Source organism: Oncorhynchus nerka, linkage group LG9b (genome assembly GCF_034236695.1).
Source record: "Oncorhynchus nerka isolate Pitt River linkage group LG9b, Oner_Uvic_2.0, whole genome shotgun sequence".
Taxonomy (NCBI): domain Eukaryota; kingdom Metazoa; phylum Chordata; class Actinopteri; order Salmoniformes; family Salmonidae; genus Oncorhynchus; species Oncorhynchus nerka.
The window spans coordinates 4502564-4515320 of NC_088424.1; the positions used below are offsets into that span (position 1 = coordinate 4502564).

Genomic DNA, 12757 nt, shown 5'->3' on the forward strand with positions numbered 1-12757 from the left:
ATGGTTTGACTTGAAAACGTATACACATTTTTTAAAATTTGGATCCACAAAAGGGATATAAGTGCAGGAGGGCAGAGAGACTCTTCACTGTCTGCTATGGACCAGCGCATTGGTAGCATAATTGTAGAGACCTCAGTGTCTGACATCATTTGTTATGTTGATACTGAGGACTGTCTCCTAGACCCTGAAGAAATACCAAGCACACCAACTGACGGTAAATCAAGCTTTATTTTTGCACCCATATTCAGACATGGAACACATCTAAATATTTTTTCCTTGACAATAGATATAACATTATAAATGTAACAAAAATTAATATTACAAAAATAACAAAACATGAAATCTTCACAGATGTGGGTGATTTGCCTGACCCCTCATCCCCAGGCCTACAAGAAGGGTGTCCTCTTTGGTGAGCGCTTCAGCTGTGCCACATGACACAATCCTGAAACAACAAGAAGAGATCAACACATCAATTCTTGGACTCAAACAGCAGCTGGAGGATGTAAGGGAGAGCGAGGTATGTTGTCACACTTTTCAAGCTGTCTAACATTTACTGGGCACAATGCATCACAATGGTATAAATGTCATACCAAATGAAAGACGGAAGTCTTGGGCACATATTTTGTTTTCGTTACATCTTCATATCTCATTTCAGTATGGAGTTGTAGACCGTTAAAGAGAGTGTGCCCTTGTGACAAATTGCCCCATCAGCCGGTAAATTATCACACTATGTCGGGTAAGTTGTCACATTGGATTATCAACAAATAAGAACACAACTTATTAATTGTGAATATTGAACCAAATTCAACTTAATTTAAAGAACTCAAAATAAAAACAATCATGCCTAGAGAATCTGGCAAGTCATGCCTTTCAATCATAGCAATAATGCTGGCAAAGCACACTAAGTGGCACGTCCACTTTACTTTGAAATCTAACGTTCTCTGGCGTGCACATACAGTGCATTGCAAAAGTATTCATCCTCCTTGGCATTTTTCCTATTTTGTTGCATTACAACCTGTAATTTAAATGGATTTCTTGGGGATTTCATGTAATGGATATACACAAAATAGTCCAAATTGGTGAAGTGAAATAAAAAAAATCACTTGTTCCAAAAAAAAAAGAAGGAAAGTGTGGCATACATATTCCCCCCCTTTGCTATGAAGCCCCAAAATAAGATCTGGTGCAACAAATTACCTTCAGAAGTCACATAATTAGTTCAAGTCCACCTGTATGCATAATAAGTGTCACATGATCTCAGTATACCTGTTCTGAAAGGCCCCAGAGTCTGCAACACCTCTAAGCAGGGGGCACCATGAAGCAAGTGACACACTGAAGACCAAGGAGCTCTCCAAACAGGTCAGGGACAAAGTTGTGGAAAGGTACAGATCAGGGTTGTGTTATAAAAAAATATCAGAAACTTTGAACATCCCACAGAGCACCATTTAAATCCATTATTAAAAAATGGAAAGAATATGGTACCACAACAAACCTGCCAAGAGAGGACTGCCCACCAAAACTCACAGACCAGGCAAGGAGGGCATTAATCAGAGAGGCAACAAAGAGACCAACGATAACTCTGAAGGAGCTACAAAGCTCACAGCGGAGATTGGAGTATCTGGCCATAGGACCACAGTAAGCCGTACACTTCACTTTACGGAAGAGTGGCCAGAAAAACCATTGCTTAAAGAAAAAATAAGAAAACATGTTTGGTGTTCGCCAAAAGGCATGTGGAAGACTCTCCAAACATATGGAAGAAGGTACTCTGGTCAGATGAGACTAAAACTGAGCTTTTTGGCCATCAAGGAAAATGCTGTCTGGTGCAAACCCAACACCTCTCATCCCCCTGAGAACACCATCCCCACAGTGAAGCATGGTGGTGGCAGCATCATGCTGTGGGGATGTTTTTCATTGACAGGGAATGGGAAACTGGTCAGAATTGAAAGAATGATGGATGGTGCTAAATACAGGGAAATTCTTGAGGGAAACCTGTTTCAGTCTTCCAGAGATTTGAGACTGGGAAGGAGTTTCACCTTTCAGCAGTACAATGACCCTACGCATACTGCTAAAGCAACACTTGAGTGGTTTAAGGGGGAACATTTTAAATGACTTGGATTGGCCTACAGTAGTCAAAGCCCAGACCTCAATTTAATTGACAATCTGTGGTATAACTCAAAGGTTGCTGTACACCAGCGAAACCCATCCAACTTGAAGGAGCTGGAGCAGTTTTGCCTTGAAGAATGGGCAAAAATCCCAATGGCTAGATGTGCCAAGCTTATAGAGACATACCCCAAGAGACTTGCAGCTGTAATTGCTGCAAAAGGTGGCTCTACAAAGTTTTGACTTTGGGGGGGTGAATAGGTATGTACACAAGTTCTGTTTTTTGTTGTCTTATTTCTTGTTTGTTTCACAATAAATATTTTTCATTCTCTCAAAGTGGTAGGCATGTTGTGTAAATCAAATAATACAAACCCTCAAACTCACATTTTAATTCCAGGTTGTAAAGGCAACAAAATAGAAAAAATGCCAAGGGAGTGAATACCTTCGCAAGCCACTGTAGATCAACGCTGCAGACAACTTGCTTAAATGTTTAAAGTCCTAACAAAACAGATGTGATGTTTCAACACACTAATGCACAGTTTTGTAACAGCCTATACGACGTATCCATATCTGACTAATCAGACTCATCTTTGGAGTCACAGTTCCGGCACACATATATTGCCTGGCCTGGGGCACACTTCACCTCACACACTTCCCCTCGCACACTTCCCCCAAGTCTCCTTTGGACGGCTGTTTGAAAAATGGCTCCACACAGACGAGGCTGAAGCACTCCTCTTCGTCTGATGACTCTTATACGATTAATGTTTTTAGCTACCGCCTTGTTCTTTGCAGATCCAGATTTTAGCTTCCGTTCCCATTTCTTCGGAAACACCCTTTTGCTACATTTTGCCTTATTCTTTTCCATTTCTAGTGCCTGCTTCACTGGTGTGTTGGTTAGAATTCTGTTTTGCGCCGTTTTCTTCCTTTGCCAGCTGGTTTTTCAGGGGCTAGCTTTTGGATATGGCCATATGTCCTCTGGAGTTGGCAGTCCAATGGCATGGTGCTAGCATAAGAACTGGGCAGGTCTGTGTCTGAGCTCATGCTAGGCAGGGCTGCTGGAATAGTGTTTGGGCCTGGCAGGTTGTTGCTGGGGCCTAGTAGGGTTTGGTTCTGAATAGGGCGATCTGTAACATAGGATGGGGCAAACTCGGTTTCCAGAAATACATCCCTGTTGTAATGCTGTACCCCAGCCACCCTCCCAGTTAGGGGGAGTGATGAGCTCTACAGCAGAGTCTCACAACTCAATCGCTGGTTGAAAACTGTTTTCTGCCCCTCCCAAAAGATAGAATTTGTAGATAATTGGCCCTCTTTCTGGGACTCACCCACAAACAGGACCAAGCCTGACCTGCTGAGGAGTGACGGACTCCATCCTAGCTGGAGGGGTGCTCTCATCTTATCTACCAACATAGACAGGGCTCTAACTCCTCTAGCTCCACAATGAAATAGGGTGCAGGCCAGGCAGCAGGCTATTAGCCAGCCTGCCAGCATAGTGGAGTCTGCCACTAGCATAGTCAGTGTAGTCAGCTCAGCTATCACCATTGAGACCGTGTCTGTGCCTCGACCTAGGTTGGGCAAAACTAAACATGGCGGTGTTCGCCTTAGCAATCTCACTAGGATAAAGACCACCTCCATTCCTGTCATTACTGAAAGAGATCATGATACCTCACTTCTCAAAATAGGGCTACTTAATGTTAGATCCCTTACTTCAAAGGCAATTATAGTCAATGAACTAATCACTGATCATAATCTTGATGTGATTGGCCTGACTGAAACATGGCTTAAGCCTGATGAATTTACTGTGTTAAATGAGGCCTCACCTCCTGGCTACACTAGTGACCATATCCCCGTGCATCCCGCAAAGGCGGAGGTGTTGCTAACATTTACGATAGCAAATTTCAATTTACAAAAAAAAAAATGACGTTTTGTCTTTTGAGCTTCTAGTCATGAAATCTATGCAGCCTACTCAATCACTTTTTATAGCTACTGTTTACAGGCCTCCTGGGCCATATACAGCGTTTCTCACTGAGTTCCCTGAATTCCTATCGGACCTTGTAGTCATTGCAGATAATATTCTAATCTTTGGTGACTTTAATATTCACATGGAAAAGTCCACAGACCCACTCCAAAAGGCTTTGAGCCATCATCGACTCAGTGGGTTTTGTCCAACATGTCTCTGGACCCACTCACTGTCACAGTCATACGCTGACCTAGTTTTGTCCCATGGAATAAATGTTGTGGATCTTAATGTTTTTCCTCATAATCCTGGACTATCGGACCACCATTTTATTACGTTTGCAATTGCAACAAATAATCTGCTCAGACCCCAACCAAGGAACATCAAAAGTCGTGCTATAAATTCACAGACAACACAAAGATTCCTTGATGCCCTTCCAGACTCCTCTGCCTACCCAAGGACGCCAGAGGACAAAAATCCGTTAACCACCTAACTGAGTATCTCAATTTAACCTTGCGCAATACCCTAGATGCAGTTGCACCCCTAAAAACTAAAAATTTCTCATAAGAAACTAGCTCCCTGGTACACAGAAAATACCGAGCTCTGAAGCAAGCTTCCAGAAAATTGGAACGGAAATGGCGCCACACCAAACTGGAAGTCTTCCGACTAGCTTGGAAGGACGGTACCGTGCAGTACCGAAGAGCCCTTACTGCTGCTCGATCATCCTATTTTTCTAACTTAATTGAGGAAAATAAGAACAATCCGAAATTCCTTTTTGATACTGTCGCAAAGCTAACTAAAAGCAGCATTCCCCAAGAGAGGATGACTTTCACTTTAGCAGTGATAAATTCATGAACTTCTTTGAGGAAAAGATTATGATTATTAGAAAGCAAATTACGGACTCCTCTTTAAACCTGCGTATTCCTCCAAACCTCAGTTGTCCTGAGTCTGCACAACTCTGCCAGGACCTAGGATCAAGAGAGACGCTCAAGTCTTTTAGTACTATATCTCTTGACACAATGATGAAAATAATCATGGCCTCTAAACCTTCAAGCTGCATACTGACCCTATTCCAACTAAACTACTGAAAGAGCTGCTTCCTGTGCTTGGCCTCCTATGTTGAACATAATAAACGGCTCTCTATCCACTGGATGTGTACCAAACTCACTAAAAGTGGCAGTAATAAAGCCTCTCTTGAAAAAGCCAAACCTTGACCCAGAAAATATAAAAACTATCGGCCTATATCGAATCTTCCATTCCTCTCAAAAATTTTAGAGAAGGCTGTTGCGCAGCAACTCACTGCCTTCCTGAAGACAAACAATGTATACGAAATGCTTCAGTCTGGTTTTAGACCCCATCATAGCACTGAGACGGCACTTGTGAAGGTGGTAAATTACATTTTAATGGCAACGGACCGAGGCTCTGCATCTGTCCTCGTGCTCCTAGACCTTAGTGCTGCTTTTGATACCATCGATCACCACATTCTTTGGAGAGATTGGAAACCCAAATTGGTCTACACGGACATGTTCTGGCCTGGTTTAGATCTTATCTGTCGGAAAGATATCAGTTTGTCTCTGTGAATGGTTTGTCCTCTGACAAATCAACTGTAAATTTCGGTGTTCCTCAAGGTTCTGTTTTTAGGACCACTATTGTTTTCACTATATATTTTACCTCTTGGGGATGTTATTCGAAAACATAATGTAAACTTTCACTGCTATGCGGATGACACACAGCTGTACATTTCAATGAAACATGGTGAAGCCCCCAAAATTGCCCTCGCTAGAAGCATGTGTTTCAGACATAAGGAAGTGGATGGCTGCAAACTTTCTACTATTAAACTCGGACAAAACAGAGATGCTTGTTCTAGGTCCCAAGAAACAAAGAGATCTTCTGTTGAATCTGACAATTAATCTTAATGGTTGTACAGTCGTCTCAAATAAAACTGTGAAGGACCTCGGCGTTACTCTGACCCTGATCTCTCTTTTGAAGAACATATCAAGACCATTTCGAGGACAGCTTTTTTCCATCTACGTAACATTGCAAAAATCAGAAACTTTCTGTCCAAAAATGATGCAGAAAAATTAATCCATGCTTTTGTCACTTCTAGGTTAGACTACTGCAATGCTCTATTTTCCGGCTACCCGGATAAAGCACTAAATAAACTTCAGTTAGTGCTGAATACGGCTGCTAGAATCCTGACTAGAACCAAAAAATTTGATCATATTACTCCAGTGCTAGCCTCTCTACACTGGCTTCCTGTCAAAGCAAGGGCTGATTTCAAGGTTTTACTGCTAACCTACAAAGCATTACATGGGCTTGCTCCTACCTATCTCTCTGATTTGGTCCTGCCGTACATACCTACACGTACGCTACGGTCACAAGACGCAGGCCTCCTAATTGTCCCTAGAATTTCTAAGCAAACAGCTGGAGGCAGGGCTTTCTCCTATAGAGCTCCATTTTTATGGAACGGTCTGCCTACCCATGTCAGAGACGCAAACTCGGTCTCAACCTTTAAGTCTTTACTGAAGACTCATCTCTTCAGTGGGTCATATGATTGAGTGTAGTCTGGCCCAGGAGTGGGAAGGTGAACGGAAAGGCTCTGGAGCAACGAACCGCCCTTGCTGTCTCTGCCTGGCCGATTCCCCTCTTTCCACTGGGATTCTCTGCCTCTACCCTGTTACGGGGCTGAGTCACTGGCTTACTGGGGCTCTCTCATGCCGTCCCTGGGGGTGCGTCACCTGGGTGGGTTGATTCACTGTTGTGGTCGGCCTGTCTGGGTTGGCCCCCCTGGGTTGTGCCGTGGCGGAGATCTTTGTGGGCTATACTCGGCCTTGTCTCAGGATGGTAAGTTGGTGGTTGAAGATATCCCTCTAGTGGTGTGGGGCTGTGCTTTGGCAAAGTGGGTGGGGTTATATCCTTCCTGTTTGGCCCTGTCCGGGGTGTCCTCGGATGGGGCCACAGTGTCTCCTGACCCCTCCTGTCTCAGCCTCCAGTATTTATGCTGCATTAGTTTATGTGTCGGGGGCTAGGGTCAGTTTGTTATATCTGGAGTACTTCTCCTGTCCTATTCGGTGTCCTGTGTGAATCTAAGTGTGCGTTCTCTAATTCTCTCCTTCTCTCTTTCTTTCTCTCTCTCGGAGGACCTGAGCCCTAGGACCATGCCCCAGGACTACCTGACATGATGACTCCTTGCTGTCCCCAGTCCACCTGGCCATGCTGCTGCTCCAGTTTCAACTGACCTGAGCCCTAGGACCGTGCCCCAGGACTACCTGACATGATGACTCCTTGCTGTCCCCAGTCCACCTGACTGTGCTGCTGCTCCAGTTTCAACTGTTCTGCCTTATTATTATTCGACCATGCTGGTCATTTATGAACATTTGAACATCTTGGTCATGTTCTGTTATAATCTCTACCCGGCACAGCCAGAAGAGGACTGGCCACCCCACATAGCCTGGTTCCTCTCTAGGTTTCTTCCTAGGTTTTGGCCTTTCTAGGGAGTTTTTCCTAGCCACCGTGCTTTTACACCTGCATTGTTTGCTGTTTGGGGTTTTAGGCTGGGTTTCTGTACAGCACTTTGAGATATCAGCTGATGTACGAAGGGCTATATAAATAAATTTGATTTGATTTGAATGTTCAAGGGGGTTGCAGCCAGACGATTGGCGATTGCCATAAATAAATTGCCCTAACCCTAAATTGACATTGTCTTCCTGGGATTGTTCCTCATCCAGGCATCACACGAGGTGTTGATGTGCCTCTTTAGTGGCCCATAGACAGACCTGTCTAAGGGTTGAAGCCAATGAGAATAATGGGGTGGGAATGACAGCATAATTATGCCATTTTCTTTGGCATAATTGAGTCCATCAACGGACAGATGAGACTTGTGGTTTTGTCCAAAAGGAGTAAACAGGGCTTCTCCTTTGAGCACTTCGTATGCTCAACTAAATGTTTCAGGAAGTCAACAAAGTGCACATCTTTCATCCACCTAGAGGGATTTGCCCCTCCATTGCTGCCATGTGGCCCGTGGATCAGGAAATGATCGCGGAAGTTGATACGGGAATATAAAATACGGAGGTATACTATTCCCTGTGACTGAGACGGCACAGACCAGTGTGACAAGGGTTCCCCTTTCAGCGGAGGTCAGTGACCCTACTTGTTTTAATCCACGCCTACCCACCACTTTGTCAGGTTTATGTACAGTGGTCACCCCAGTTTCATCAACATTCCTGGTCCAAATTAATATCTTTGTAGCATTTCTGCTACATTTTTCAAAGAAAACATTAACATTTTATCTGAAGCTACTTGCCCTGGCAAGGCTAGTTGCCTCTGGCTTTCTCAGCGTCAGCGTAGGGTACCGCTTTTTTAAGAAGCCTGTCAACTACTCCGAGCTGGCCTTTTCTTATTCTGCCCATGTTGGCGCGAACTTCAGCTGGTGTGCCACAGCAAACTGGTAGGCAAGTCTTTTGACCTCACTTGGCGACAGACCAAAATTAATGTCAGCTGACCTAGTAATTTACTGAACAAGCTGCATCTCCAAATCCAGTGAGAAAACCTGCCATGGCTTTGAATAGACAACCACTGTTGTTGGCATGGCTGTCCGACTTCCAACTTCTTCTCTGGTAACCTTTTGACAATACCTTCGCTGTACTCCTGATTGATTTGTTCTGCAACTTCACCTGCCTCACTGCCTTTAACATTATGCCAGGTGGTGTGCTGCCATTCTCTTTCTTTTTATCATTTCTAACCTTTCTTTCCTTCCTTCAAAAACACATTTCCTCATTGCAATTACATTCATTACAGGCTTATTACGCCCACCTCAATGTCTACTATCCTTGTTGCCACAATGCAATTCATAACAGCACACTAAATTCACGTGTGTGTGTGTGTGTATATACTGTCTCATACAGTAGGCATGTAGTGTTAGTAGATACACACACACACACCAGAGCCTGTCTTGTGTAGTCCAGGGATATGTCTGCTGCTCTAAACTATACGTGTATATATAATAATCCATTTACAGTAACATTTAATACTATTATCAGAGCTGATTACACTTTCGCAATGTTTTTTGAGCATGTTCTATGCGTCTATGTATAACATGGCAAGTTGTCACATGTGAAGACTTGCCCCAAGGACATTGAGACAACTTGCTCCAAACTCACATGTGTGCTAATGTTGGCTAAATCTCTCAAGGTTAGCTCAGCATAGGACTGCAGCTAAAGTATCAAAAGACACATTATTGTCTCAGTGCAAAATTATAATGTTGAACATTCATACAACGTTTTATTGCATAAAATGTAAAGGGACAATTGTTTTACTTTTGAAGGGGAAAAATTTGAAACTTGTGCTCACCTCAGATTAGAGTGACCTTGACCACAAGTGAACAGGAAGTTGAGCATAGAATGTGTAGTCATGCAAAGTAGCTATTTGATTTTTGAGATAGCGCCTCTAGTGTTGGAGGTATGAACAGTTTGTATGAACAACTTACCTCGCTCTCCCCTATGCAATGGCCTGAGACATAAATCAATCATTGAAAGAACTTGTTGATTGTGTCAAAAATGTGAAACAAATTCTGGTGCAATGTAAATGTTTTTTCCTTGTCAATTTGATTCCAATATTGGAAGAACAGATACAGTGGGGAAAACAAGTATTTGATACACTGCCGATTTTGCAGGTTTTCCTACTTACAAAGCATGTAGAGGTCATAGGTACACTTCAACTGTGAGACGGAATCTAAAACAAAAATCCAGAAAATCACATTGTATGATTTTTAAGTAATTAATTTGCATTGCATAAGTATTTGATCACCTACCAACCAGTAAGAATTCCGGCTGTCACAGACCTGTTAGTTTTTCTTTAAGAAGCCCTCCTGTTCTCCACTCATTACCTGTATTAACTGCACCGGTTTGAACTCGTTACCGGTATAAAAGACACCTGTCCACACACTCAATCAAACAGACTCCAACCTCTCCACAATGGCCAAGACCAGAGAGGGTGTAAGGACATCAGGGATAAAATTGTAGACCTGCACAAGGCTGGGATGGGCTACAGGACAATAGGCAAGCAGCTTGGTGAGAAGGCAACAACTGTTGGCGCAATTATTAGAAAATGGAAGAAGTTCAAGATGACGGTCAATCACCCTCGGTCTGTGGCTCCATGCAAGATCTCACCTCGTGGGGCATCAATGATCATGAGGAAGGTGAGGGATCAGCCCAGAACTACACGGCAGGACCTGGTCAATGACCTGAAGAGAGCTGGGACCACAGTCTCAAAGAAAACCATTAGTAACACATTAATCCTGCAGCGCACGGAAGGTCCCCCTGCTCAAGCCAGCGCATGTCCAGGCCCATCTGAAGTTTGCCATTGACCATCTGAATGATCCAGAGAAGGAATGGGAGAAGGTCATGTGGTCTGATGAGACAAAAATTGAGCTTTTTTGTCTAAACTCCACTCGCTGTGTTTGGAGGATGAAGAAGGATGAGTACAACCCCAAGAACACCATCCCAACCGTGAAGCATGGAGGTGGAAACATCATTCTTTGGGGATGCTTTTCTGCAAAGGGGACAGGACGACTGCGCCGTATTGAGGGGAGGATGGATGGGGCCATATATCACGAGATCTTGGCCAACAACCTCCTTCCCTCAGTAAGAGCATTGAAGATGGGTCGTGGCTGGGTCTTCCAGCATGACGACGACCTGAAACACACAGCCAGGGCAACTAAGGAGTGACTCCGTAAGAAGCATCTCAAGGTCCTGGAGTGGGACAGGAGGCAGACCTTTCTCCAGACCTGAACCCAGTAGAAAATCTTTGGAGGGAGCTGAAAGTCCGTATTGCCCAGCGACAGCCCCGAAACCTGAAGGATCTGGAGAAGGTCTGTATGGAGGAGTGGGCCAAAATCTCTGCTGCAGTGATTGCAAACCTGGTCAAGAACTACAGGAAATGTATGATCTCTGTAATTGCAAACAAAGGTTTCTGTACCAAATATTAAGTTCTGCTTTTCTGATGTATAAAATACTTATGTCATGCAATAACATGCAAATTAATTACTTAAATCATACAATGTGATTTTCTGGATTTTTGTTTTAGATTCCGTCTCTCACAGTTGAAGTGTACCTATGGTAAAAATTACAGACCTCTACATGCTTTGTAAGTAGGAAACACTACCAATTTTGCAGGTTATCAAATACTTGTTCTCCCCACTGTACCTATAATCGTTGTATGATATTGACTCTTGTCCTCAGTGCCAGAGCTATGGGTAGTGGGAAACACTCCCTGTCAGGCATGGGCTCATCAGGTCTGGGTGGATCATTCAGTGGAATGCCATTTTTGATTGCAATGTTGTGGAGCACACTGCAAGCCTGGACAATGTAGCAAACCTAAAAAGGAATTTGCACGCTGTATTTCATTCAAGTAATGGCATGTGAAGGAATGTCACTTCAGAGGCAGACCTTGCTAGGCTGGTATTGCAGTGTGCCTCCTGTCCCAGACAAGCACAGACCACATCTTTTCGGCAGACCTATGGTGCTCTCCACTGTTCTTGTGCGTGGGCTTGCTTGTACCTTGCCTCTTGTTGGTTTGAGGGGTTTGTGTGGAGTCATCCGCCATGTTTTCAATGGGTAGCCCCGGTCTCCTGCAGTTATGAACACAACATTCCGATATTGTTTCCCAGTAGATGTCTAACATGGCAAATAAAACATGTCACTTACCAATAAGCCGTCTATCCTCAACAGCTCCTTCCTGGAGGTTAAGGCCGACTGAACTGTTCTGCACAATGAATGAATCATGTGTCCCACCTGGCCACTACCTTCAACAAAGCCCAATGTGAATCACAGATGACCTGCACGTTGACGAAGTTGAATTTGTTCAATGATGGTGTTTTTATTGTGATGTGGGTGCAGTCAATTGCTCCAATGACATTGGGAAATTCAGCTACAGTATGGAAATCCCTTTTCACTCTGGCCTGTTGCACAGCAGTATACGGAAACTGTATGTATTGTGGGGGTCAATGAAATAATGCCATGAAGGATTGCAGGCAATACTCGGCTCATGGTTGGTTGTGAAATGACAGACCGATCCGCAATCTCCCGTTGGAATGTTCCGGTGGCCAGAAATCCCAGGGTGGAGAGGACTTGGCTATGCACTGGGGTGGCATTGGTGCATTTCTCCTCCATTTCTAATACTGGAGAGAGTTGGTTGCAGAGATATAATAAAATATGCCTTGGAAAACAAAATCTACTAATAAGCCAAGCATCGCTCTCAGCAAAAAACATCTGCATGTTCATTGAGAACCGGCTCCTTGCGTAATGCCCGTTCCATGATCTCGCCATCACGGTTGACAACTCCATTGTGTCCTCCTCCCAGAGCGCTAAGAACCTTGGCGTGATCCTGGACAACACCCTGTCGTTCTCAACTAACATCAAGGCGGTGGCCCGTTCTTGTAGGTTCATGCTCTACAACATCCGCAGAGTACGACCCTGCCTCACACAGGAAGCAGCGCAGGTCCTAATCCAGGCACTTGTCATCTCCCGTCTGGATTACTGCAACTCGCTGTTGGCTGGGCTCCCTGCCTGTGCCATTAAACCCCTACAACTCATCCAGAACGCCGCAGCCCGTCTAGTGTTCAACCTTCCCAAGTTCTCTCACGTCACCCCGCTCCTCCGCTCTCTCCACTGGCTTCCAGTTGAAGCTCGCATCCGCTACAAGACCATG

General features: G+C 44.2%; 1 long non-coding RNA gene across 1 annotated transcript; it reads right to left on the bottom strand.

Annotated features, from left to right (window-relative positions):
- Positions 1–209: 209 nt before the first annotated feature.
- On the bottom strand, positions 210–9488 carry LOC115114881 (uncharacterized). The gene is made up of 2 exons (XR_003861283.1): positions 9401–9488; positions 210–442 (listed from the first exon to the last, which is right to left on the bottom strand). It is a non-coding gene; the product is annotated as an uncharacterized LOC115114881 (long non-coding RNA).
- Positions 9489–12757: the final 3269 nt, after the last annotated feature.